We start from the raw sequence: 11,439 nt of genomic DNA, 5'->3' as shown, positions 1-11,439 counted from the left end.
TGTTTTCTCCATGTAGAAGAAAGGTCCATACACTTTCAATTCGCTAAGCGCACAAAACACATTAACTTAGGGGATGTCATGAACGTGTTCCAGTGTTGCATTTGCATTTTCGCTGCCCCATATTCTGCAGTTTTGAGTATTTACCATGTCACAGATATGAAATGTTGACTCATCGCTGAAGATTATTGAGTTCAGGACTGTCTCGTTGTCCTCTTTCCGATGCAACATTTTCGTACAGAATTCTCCACGAGCAACCTTATCTGCATCACTGTGCCATTGTGAATCTCTATGATTTCAAGTGTATGATTTCTAGTGTAAACGTCTACGCAGTACTCGCCAAACAGTCATTTGTGGAACGCCGGTAAACGCCGCGTTCCAGCCTCATAATGAATCATCGTTTACGGGTAAACAAGTGGCGCGTCAGTGCTCTGTATAGAGATCTGTAGTGTGGACGTCTCTTTGCTGCCGTTCCCACGCAGTGATTTGTGAAGTTTCAAAATATGGAGATTCGAGAAGTAATAATGATGAGCGTATGGCATTGGTGACCAGGAGACCTCTCACGGGGCGTTTCGGCCGCCGCTCTACAAGTTCTTTAACGCCATTACGGCGACTTGCGAGTGAATGAGGATGAAAGACACACAACACCCAGTCATCTCGAGGCAGACAAAATCCCTGACCCCACCGGGACCCCTTGCGCGAGAAGTCAGGACACTACAGCAAGACCACGAGCCGAGGACATTGGTTCGGTAATATGCCACCTGAGGCTTTGCCGGCATTTATGATGCTTTCACGGTTCTCGGGTGAACTGCCGGGTGCAGTCACCGAAGGTCCACGATATTTCGGCGAACAACAGTCATCAGTTGGTACTGTGGGAATGAGGGTCGAGAACGCTGGACCTGCAGATATCTATACTGGGAGTGCATCGCAGATCCCTCATTCCAACGCTACCATGGTGAATCTGTTGCCCGCCGAAATATCGTGGATCTTCGACGATTGCATCCGGTAGTTCACCCGAGAACCTTGGAAGAAGTAATTTGGTACTTCGTAACCATAGTGCATAAAACCTCCAGTAACAAGGAATGCATGACTGGTAAATTCCAAACGATGCTAAATATATATATATAGCTGCCGAGTTACACAGCAGGTACTAAGTTGAGGAACAATGTATTACGTACAACCGATTAAAAGAAAAACTGAAAATACTAAATGGATACAGAGCTGCAGCGTTACACTTTAGATATTTAGATACTTCCAAGAAGTATTCTATTAGTTTGTAATTACTATTCGTTTGTTTGGTTTTAGCATACTACAATGGGTGTTTTGCACTAAGCATCATCAGTTGTCTTAGTTATGAATGTGTGAATGCAGAACAGTTGAAATCACAGTAATATATTTATGAAGGTAACTATTCTAAAGTTTTATAAATGTGAAGTGCAAAAATTTAAATGCAGTGAAAGCAGAAGCAGATTCCTAAAAGCTGAAAACTCGCAAATGGTGGAGGTGCAACCGAGTTGTTCTCGTCTGCAATGTTTGCTACAACTAGGACTCGTATACGTCAGAAAACCGTCCAGCTGATGTTGAGTAGTGGACCCACGAGTAAAAGTCACCCGAGCAGCGCAAGAAGAGACGAATGTCAGCTGTAGAAGATCGGCAGCATGGGGATATGGGGATGTGATGTTGGAGGAAGACAACGACAGCGTCTCAACGTCTTCGGCAGCAACAATTTCCAGCAACCTCATTCAACAGCAGACGCAAGACAGTCTGGAACACTCGCCCCTTTCTGGTCGTCCTGAAAACGACACACATTGGGTTGACCCACCGGAAAGTGATCTCCCGTGAAAATTGGATCTCCCAATCTTCTCTTCGCCATTGGACAGACGACATGGAGGAAGACGATGAGCAGCACACCGACAGCTCCTCTGACACCCACGTCCGGCGTTGAGTCCAGAGGGTCCTCCTCATTGGGAGACCACACAGCACAGAAATGCATGTCATGCAGCTGGACGCGTGCGTGGTGTCCGAACCCGTCGTGGCCTTGCCCCTGTGCATTCTTCCCACATCTCGCGATGCCTCAGTCACATTGCATGGAAACAGTCAGTGTCAATGCTATTCACATCACCGTCAAGACACGGATGTTACACAACAGAATAATAGTGGCAGACTTGCCCTTCTCCAGAAGGTACATCCAGACCTGCTGTTATACCTTTATGGCTACACCACCTGCGGCCTTCCATCTGGCGATGGTGCAGGCGGAATGGCCATCCTTCTCTGTGATGGCATAGAAGCGACGGACGTGACGTACTTGCCAAGTGCGTGAGACATAGCAGTCGCAGATGGCACAGTCCACCATGTTAACGTATATGCGCCATCCGGTACTTCACCCCGTGATGTCAGGCACATCTTTTATTCAGAGGCGGTGGCCCACCTTTGCAGGGAAATACGGACCAGTGTCCCGCAGCCTGAGGGCAAAATACCGTGTCATGTCCCGTGCCCAGCGCTACTAGCAGGGGCTTAACGATCTGGTGCCTCACCACACGGCACCTACACCGCAGAAACCAGCACAGATACACGCACTTCAAACCAGTCGACTGGATCGGATGTATGCCCCCATTGATGCAGAAATCTGAAGGACATACTTCATGGACCACCCTACCGCGTCAACTCACCCGACACAGCAGAGGCTTCCGGACGGTAAATGTCACCTTCCTTCACGAGGAAGCATGTCAGCGAGCGGTTGATGACACGTGGCGCAGATGTCTCTGGTACCTGCCCATGAACGCTTCCACGTTACTGTGGTGGCTGTGATACGTCAAACCTGAACTAGTAAAAATGTGACAGATCGAGCTGTCAAAGGACGACATCGGAGTTACACGAGCTCACGTCACAACCGCCACCATCCAAACATCAGTTGGCCATGCAATGCATCTAAGTCCTTCTACTCCGCACATGGGGGAGCAACTAGAAGGCGCCCACGTCTGTGCGAGAGTGCAAGATTATAGCCCCACCGAAATGACGTCAGTCTATCACATCGTGACCCAGAGCCGCCGTAACTGACGTCAGCTCATCATGGCGATCAACACGGAGGTGGGCGAGCGCGCCGTGACACAAACGTACATAGCGCACACGTTGGCCCGGTACTGTGGGACTTTCTCCATGGAAGATCCACGGAACGTTCGTGATTATGAAGGGGACCTGCACGATTTTCCAGAGACTAGAAACTTGGCATTCAATGATAATCTGTTATTACCCATCATATGAAACGAGTTTACATCGGCTCTGACGTGAGCACTGAACAAATCGCCAGATCCGGATGGTTTACTCCAGGAATTCTAAAGCACTTTTTATGAGCTTATGGGTGACAAGTATCTCCAGATGTTTCAAGAACTCATACATGCTGATTTCACTGTCTCCACGGAATTCACGGACTGTGTCCTGATTCTGGTACCGAAACTGACTGGTGGTTGTAGGTGGCGAGACTTTCGCCCACTCGCGCACCTCAACCCTCACTAAAAGATCTTTGCCCACATCCTCCGCATGCGTATCCGTGCTGCTATCCTGAAAGCGTCCACACTGATCAGACCCATTTAGATGATGTCAGCGAAATTCATAGAGCGCTAGGAGCATACCACGACATAAGAGCATTGACGGTGGACTGCAGAATACTGGGAGCTCTCGTCGCCGGTGATTTAGATCACATGTTCGAACCAGTCGACCATGGTATACTTCCTCGCGTTTTTGAACAGCATGGACCTCTCTCTGATGTCTGCAGGAGTGCTCCTTCGCCTGATCCGTGGGTTGTGATGGTGAACGTTTAGCAGTCTGGGCACACTGTTATGGGACGATCAATGCGAGAAAGATGCCCACTGTCGGGGATAGTACTTGCAGCAACGCTCGAACCAACTATGCATAGTCTACTGCGGCGACTGGAAGAGAGTTACATGCGGGACGTGATTTTTCGTTACGGTGCATTCGCCGATGATGTGATGATCCTGGCCAGATCGGGAGCGAAATACACATGGGACTTCAGTGGATATGCCAGTACGGGGCGTTCACTGAGAGCGTCTTCACAAAGAAGAATACAAAATACCTGAATGTTACAAAGGGGCTCCCCAAACAACGGCGAAGTCCTTTGACAGGGTGCTTGTGCTGAAATGTTTTCAATATGGCGACTACTACACCAGACACACGCTCAGATACGGAGCAACATACTGTGCCGAACGGACATGTTCCTACGAACACGTTATGTCAAAACTTATCTTGTGTCAAAATTGAACTATTTCAACCACTTCCTTCCCTTGAGGATTACGATGGCCGACAGATTTCAAGCAGCATATGGACATGTGAGCGCCGATCTCGGTTTTAAAGTTCGATACGCCACTCAGACGCTCCCGCAGTATCGGTGCAATTCATGTCTACAACCGCATTTGAGCACTCTATCCCAGCGTTATGAGTGCATGTGGACGTCGGTCCAAGACAATCTGATGAGCATTCTGATAACTGAAGTGGCAACACACTTTCTACAAGCACCGGTTTCTTGGAACACATTTCACCGTCACTCGCCCACATTACAGAGTTCTTGATAGACGTCAGCTACTTCTTTATCAACCAGCTCTCTACACGGACTCCCAGCACGAAAGACTATTACCGCCTTCAACGACAATAACATCAATGCGGTCGCACATATGGCACACCGAAGTTGGCTGGAACACGATGTGGCAGTACACATGTCTTTTCTACCTATGTTGGTGCGTTCGTTGTGGCACGTGGCGGTGAACGGGAACTTCGCTACTCGTCAGCGGCTGCGCTCCGTTCATCTGACGGAAGAACCCTTGAGTCCGAGATACACAGTCGTTGAATCGGATGCGCATCGCCTAAACTTGCAGCGCCATCGGCAACTGATGGCGCCTCACGCAAAGCGTGCTGGCATTACTGCTGCAGCAATTGTCGGAGTCTATCTCCCATGACGACGTATTGCGACCCGACAGAGAATATTTCCCAACAGCCAGGACGACTGCCGTTAATTGGCTAAAAGGCATGACTCTTTACTACATATTTGGTGATGCACACAAAAGCACACCCTACTTTTGGTCCCTACTGACGACAACACGTGCGACTTTCAGCCGCTACCCGAAGTACAGGACATACTCCTCGAATTGTTTAGGTTCATTATCTGCAGACCCTTATGATTATTTGGGCATTCCGGTGCGAGACGCGAAGACTGAAGAAGAATCCTGGAGTATATTCACCCCTACGGACAGAATTGGGAACGGCGAAGGGTGTACCCCTACCAACAGACGAGAAGACGATTCGGACGCCCGTTACCGCGGTCGTAGGATCTCGCCAAGGTCCGCTGATGGTCCGTGTTAGATTCTCGGTCGCGACTTTTTTTTTCATTTGATATTTTTTTCGATGTATCTGACAATATTGCGATATTTCGAGAACCTTTCTATACTTTTCTGAAGAAAAAAAAATGGCGAAGTGCCAGAATACAAATCCAGAGGTCTCGGGATCAGTACCATGTCAATCCTATTTATCACCTCTTTCACTTGGCAGTGTTTGTTGATAAGAAAAATGTCGAGTGGTGCCGTAGTTCAGAGTGTACGTTAAACTGTAGGTCTCCTAAAACTGGCTGGGCAAGACAGTTCCAAGTTCGGAAGAAGTCAACGGCATACCAATACCACTTCCAACTGGACCATGCCTAGCACTACGGTGTACAATTTAATCTTCGGATTGACGACTGCTTTGCTACTAATTTTTGTGCACAGCGCAGTCGTTATCGTCAACAGTCGATTTTTCATTTCTTCCTTTCTTGGTGGCTGGACGTATTTTTTTCATGTCAGTCCTCTTCTGTTGCGCTGCTTTCAAAACTTTGTAGGTTTTCCCGGTACATCAACATCGACACAGCTTTCTTTCTACTTTTCTATGGGGCTTCTTGTTGTATCTCAGGTGCTCGCAGCAGTAATTCGTAGACTAGGAAGCAGGAGATAGACCAGGGTAATTGGACACACTATAAAATATCAGAAGACAGTGCTGTAACTCAAAAATCAAACACATTTACGTATCTTTTGAGAAGAAGTGATGTAGAACACAACAAGCGTTTCCAATCTCTGAATAAAGTATTTTATCAGCTCAATAGTAAACTATCTTTTTAGCTGCACTAGTTCTCGCAGACCTAGCTAACTATTACGTCGGCAGCCGTTGCCCCATGGAGCTATGCTGTCGAACTGAGGAGACAATCTGCACGACTGCTAAGGTCACAGGTTCGAATCCTGCCTCGGACATGGATGTGTGTGATGTCCTTAGGTTAGTTAGGTTTAAGTAGTTCTAAGTTCTAGGGGACTGATGACCACAGATGTTAAGTCCCATAGTGCTCAGAGACATTTGAACCATTTTTTTTTTGTTGAACAATCTGCACTCACGAACTGTTCCCCGAGCGCTGTCGTCGGCATCGCTTATGCCAGCGCCGAAGAGGGCGCTGGTGTTGTTGGATATTTTTTTAAAATTTATTTACTCGTCAAGTTCCATAGGACCAAATTGAGGAGCAAATCTCCAAGGTCATGGAACGTGTCAATACATGAAATTACAACTTAAAAGTAATAATAGATAAAAATAAAATGTTTATGAACCCGAAAAAAGTCAGTCCATAAGTATACGTAAACACAATCAACAATACAACAACAATCAGTTTAATTTTTCAAGGAACTCCTCGACAGAATAGAAGGAGTGACCCATAGGGAAAATCTTCAGTTTAGATATGAAAGCGCGTGGATTACTGCTAAGATGTTTGAATTCGAGTGGTGGCTTATTGAAAATGGATGTAGCAGTATACTGCACACCTTTCTGCACAAGAGTTAAGGAAGTCCGATACAAATACAGGTTTGATTTCTGAACTGAGTGAAAGCTGCTTATTCTTGGGAATAAGCTTATGCTGTTAAAAAGAAATGACAGTAAGGAATATATATATTGAGAGGCCAATCTCAAAATACGCAGACTCGTGAACAGGGGCCGACAAGAGGTTCGTGAGCTTACGCCGCTTATTGTCCGAGCCGCCCGTTTCTGAGCCAAAAATATCGTTTTAGAATGGGAAGAGTTACCACACGTCATAAGCGAATGAAAATAAGCAAAGTAGGCTAATTTTTCTGTTGAACGATCACTCACTTCAGATACTATTCGAATAGTAACAATGGCAGCATTTAGTCTTTGAAAAAGATCCTGAACGTGGGCTTTCCACGACAGTTTACCATGTATCTAAACACCTAGAAATTTGAGCTGTTCAATTTCACTCGTCATATGCCCATTCTGTGAAACTGAAACGTTAGGTTTTGTTGCCTTGTGTGTTAGAAACTGTAAAAACTGAGTCTTACTGTGATTTATTGTTAGTTTGTTTCTACAATCCATGAACTTAAGTCATGAACAGCACTATTTGAAACCGATCTAATGTTGCACACAACGTTCTTTACTACCAAGCTAGTGTTATCTGCAAACAGAAATATTTTAGAGTTACCCGTAATACTAGAAGGTGTATCATTTATATAAATAAGGAACAATAGTGACCCCAACACTGATCCCTGGGGTTGGCTGATTGGTCGTTTGATTTGGGGAAGGGAATGAAACAGCGAGGTCATCAGTCCCATCTTATTTGGGAAGGATGAGGAAGGAAGCTGGCCGTGCCCTTTCAAAGGAACCATCCCGGCATTCGCCAAAACGATATAGGGCAATCACGGAAAACCTAAATCAGCATGGCCGGATGCAGGTCTGAAATATCGTCCTCCCGAATGTTGGTGTTGTGCAGTATTCCCGGAGAGGGGAGGTGCGTCATCTAATGAGGGGTGATGCGGCGCCTGATTTGCATATACTGACACGCTGGCGCCACCCCTCGAGGTCCGCAGAAACTGACGTTTGGGCTGACGGGCTTTCGACGGTCAACGCACGAGCGGTGTCGTATGCTGACAGAACAGTTCCAACGTTGGTATCGGCAAAATCTTTCTTGACGAGGTACCTGCAGTTAGTTATTTACGACAGTAGACTTCGTCGAATGAGAGTAAGAATTCAGCAACAGATACCCGATATGCCAAGCTGGAGACGGAATATCACTCCTGCAAGAGCATTTACATCTCCAAGTAGGTTCAAAAGAGGCTTAAAATTAAACATCACGACTCAGTAGTACGGCCCTCCGTACAGTACCCCTCCAAATGCCACTTGACGAACAGTAAAGTTAAGCTGAGGAAACTAGAGCTCAAGGGATGGAAAATCTTAAGGAAAATACTAAGGTCAGTAAGAGAAGGGAATGGCACTTACAGGATAAAAGGATAACACACAACAGTGAGTCGTACCATCTCCAAGCAGCCATAAAATGCGACTGTCTCCCTATGGACATCTTAACACCATCAACCCTACCATACTCATGAATAGGATCTTCACCACGACAGATACAAAATCTCGAAGAGAAAATGGATCACCACAATGAAACCAGCCTTCGAATAACTAGAAATTTCATTAGGAACTATACGAAACCGATCCAAATTACTGCACATCAATGTGCAAGGAGTATTTCCAGTGCAGAGAGGAAGCCTACCCAAAGGCATAAAATGAAAGGTTTCTCGGCTAAGAAAAAAGAGAAAACACTCGTCAAGCGTCAAAACGAGCCTCGTGGACCTTAGTAGGCCTAAAGGAAAAGAAGAAGAAGAGGAATTCCATACAACAGCTATTGAGGAAGATGGCCACGCAAACGATAATACACTGAGGTGACAAGAGTCATGGGATACCTCCTAACATCGTGCCCGACCTCCCTTTTGCCGAGCTGGTGTAGCAACTGGACGTGGCATGAACTCAACAAGTCGCTGGAAGTCCCCTGCCTAGAAGAGGCTCTGCAGGCGATGTCGTGCTGTTAGCGAAGGCGCTCGGCCCTCTGTTGCCGTCGCTCATTAACGCCAGTTACATTTGTCGTACGCCCTACATTGATTTCTACCGTTAATTCACGCAGTGTTGTTTCTCTGTTAACACTGACAACTGTACGTAAGCGACGTTGCTCCCGGTCGTTAAGTGAAGGCTGCCGGCCACTGCGTTGTCTATAGTGGGAGATAATTTCTGAAATGTGGTGTTCTTGGCACACTCTTGACACTGTGGATCTCCGAATATTGAATTCCCCAACGATTTCGAAATGGAATGTCCCACGTGTCCAACTCTAATTACTATTCGGTGTTCAAAGTCAGTTAAACCCCGTTGGATACCTCTTGATATGAATTACCTGGGTACAAATGGCACCTCCACTTTTTTTTCTTTATTGTTATTTTGTACCTCTTACAAGGTGAGCTGGCAGCTGAAAATGTTACTCCGCTCTTCAGCCACAAGCAGGACAATAAAAGAGAAAATCAATGAAGACAGAAAAGTAACATAATGGCGGTTAAAAAACAGTAGATACAATAATTTAAAAAAAAAAAATGAAGCCGACACACTCGACGAAAAACATGAAAAACTGTCGGCACTGTGCACAAACACGGATGATTTAGACAAGACACGTGAACGAAGGAGTGTCGGCGGCGAAAAACACTGAATCACAAAAACGACGGCACACACACGAAAAACTGATGGCGATGATCTCAGGCGCGCAAATGTCCACTTAACGTGTGCGAATCCGGGGACCTGTCAAGAGGGGAAGAAGGTGGTGAGGGAGGGAGAGGGGAGAGCAGAGATGCCAATGCCAGAGGAGATGGTGTGAGGAATGAAGGTATGGGGGTAGGGGAAGCCCGGGGCAGGAGGGGGGAGGAAGGGAGGAGGGAGGGAAGAGAGAGAGAAGGGAGAGTGTGTGCCCATAGGAAAGAACAGGACGTGGGAGGGGAGTATCAAAGTTGATAGGAGTGGTAAATGGAGGGGAGGATGGCATCATCAGGGAGGGGGAGCTGGCGGAAGTCACCTTGGGAGAGGGTATGGAGAGTGGAGACATGGAGAGCAGGTGGGACGTGGAAATACAGGTGCGGCAGCGGATTGGGGTGGGAGAGGATGTGAGAGACGAGTGGGTGAGGGGGATCTAGTTTATGGGAGATGTAGAGGATCCGGATCCGTTCGAGGAAAAGGAGGAGGTGGGGGAACGGCATAAGGTCGTACAGAATCCGTGTGGGGGAGGGGAGACATACGATAGGCGAGGCAAAGAGTATGGCGTCCGAGGATTTGAAGGGATTTGTAAAAGGTAGGAGGGGCGGAGATCCAGGCAGGGTGGGCGTAGCAGAGGATAGGGCGGATGACGGATTTGTAGATGTGGAGGATGGTGAAGGGGTCCAGACACCATGTACCGCCAGAAAGGAGCTTGAGGAGACAGAGTCAGGAGAGTGCCTTGGCTTGGATTGTACGGAGATGGGGGGTCCAGGAGAGGTGACAGTCAAGGGTGACGCCAAGATAATTAAGAGTGGGGGTGAGGGCGATAGGACGGCCATAGATGGTGACAGAAGTCGAGGAGGCGGAAGGAAGGGGTGGTTTTGCCTACAATGAACGCCTGGGTTTTGGAAGGATTGACCTTAAGCAACCACTAGTTGCACCAAGTGATGAACCTGTCAAGATGGGTTTGGAGAAGGTGTTGGGAGCGCTGGAGGGCACCTCTACCAATGACTCCCCCTTTATACCTTGTGTACGCTCTACTACCTCCATCAGTGTCCGCTATACCATGACTTGTCACCTCAGTGTATTACTACTTAGTGGCTTACAGTAAATAAAATTCTACTTTGCTACAATGTGCTTTAAAAATCATTCTTTACTGCCTCACGATATGATCAAACATGAGAGATGTAAAAAAAATATGATAATCTCAGTGATATCAGAGCAGTGCCACTTATGATCTGTACCGGACGGAGATAAGGCTGTGAGTGGTGTCATTATTTTCTCGGCCAGCAGGAGTATAAAGAGAGCCGGGGGCAGGAGGCGTGCAGCACAGCCCAGGATGAAGGGTCGTCGAGCAGATGCGCAAAACTATAGACCTATATCTCTTACGTCGATCTCTTGTAGAATTTTAGAACATGTTTTTTGCTCGCGTATCATGTCATTTCTGGAAACCCAGAATCTACTATGTAGGAATCAACATGGATTCCGGAAACAGCGATCGTGTGAGACCCAACTCGCCTTATTTGTTCATGAGACCCAGAAAATATTAGATACAGGCTCCCAGGTAGATGCTATTTTTCTTGACTTCCGGAAGGCGTTCGATACAGTTCCGCACTGTCGCCTGATAAGCAAAGTAAGAGCCTACGGAATATCAGACCAGCTGTGTGGCTGGATTGAGGAGTTTTTGGCAAACAGAACACAGCATGTTGTTATCAATGGAGAGACGTCTACAGACGTTAAAGTAACCTCTGGCGTGCCACAGGGGAGTGTTATGGGACCATTGCTTTTCACAATATATATAAATGACTTAGTAGATAGTGTCGGAAGTTCCATGCGGCTTTTCGCGGA

This window comes from Schistocerca americana, chromosome 5, assembly GCF_021461395.2.
Source record: "Schistocerca americana isolate TAMUIC-IGC-003095 chromosome 5, iqSchAmer2.1, whole genome shotgun sequence".
NCBI lineage: Eukaryota > Metazoa > Arthropoda > Insecta > Orthoptera > Acrididae > Schistocerca > Schistocerca americana.
Note: the sequence above shows the minus strand (reverse complement) of the source record.